Consider the following 639-nt stretch of genomic DNA (forward strand, 5'->3'; position numbering starts at 1 on the left):
ATTGGTATTAAAATATCTACTGGAGCTTTCATATCCAAATCACCAATGCAGAATTGGCTAAACTTCAAAGGCTTTTATAAATGCGGTAAAAATACATGCAAAATGTGTAAATTTGCTCAGCCCACAAGAACATTCAATAACTCAAATGATACACTTGTACATAACATCAACCAGTTTATTAATTGCAATTCGAACAATGTCATATACAAAATAGAATGCATCACATGTCATTTAATTTACATAGGCTGCACTACGAGGAAGCTTAAAACGCACTTTGGAGAACATCTCAGAGATATTAATTAAAATAATAGTACTAGTCGCAGTATTTCTATGGCTTCCACACACTTCATCTCCCAGGATAATTGTAACACCTCATCACTAGTGGTATCAGGAATAGAACAGTTAAAAAGTTGTAAGCGAGGTGGGGATACCAAAAGACGCCTTCTAACACAGGAGGCATTTATAACTTAGAGACTAGACATCCTGCAGGTCTTAATAAAAGAAACGGAATTATGTTCCATTATTAATGACCAGAGTACTGATGATGTTATTTTAAGTAAATATGTGGTAACATTTTTAATGTTAGAAAATGTTATTCTTGCAGCATATCGATATAATTAACAGACAGTGAATGTTTTT

Source organism: Ranitomeya variabilis, chromosome 1 (genome assembly GCF_051348905.1).
Source record: "Ranitomeya variabilis isolate aRanVar5 chromosome 1, aRanVar5.hap1, whole genome shotgun sequence".
Lineage (NCBI taxonomy): Eukaryota > Metazoa > Chordata > Amphibia > Anura > Dendrobatidae > Ranitomeya > Ranitomeya variabilis.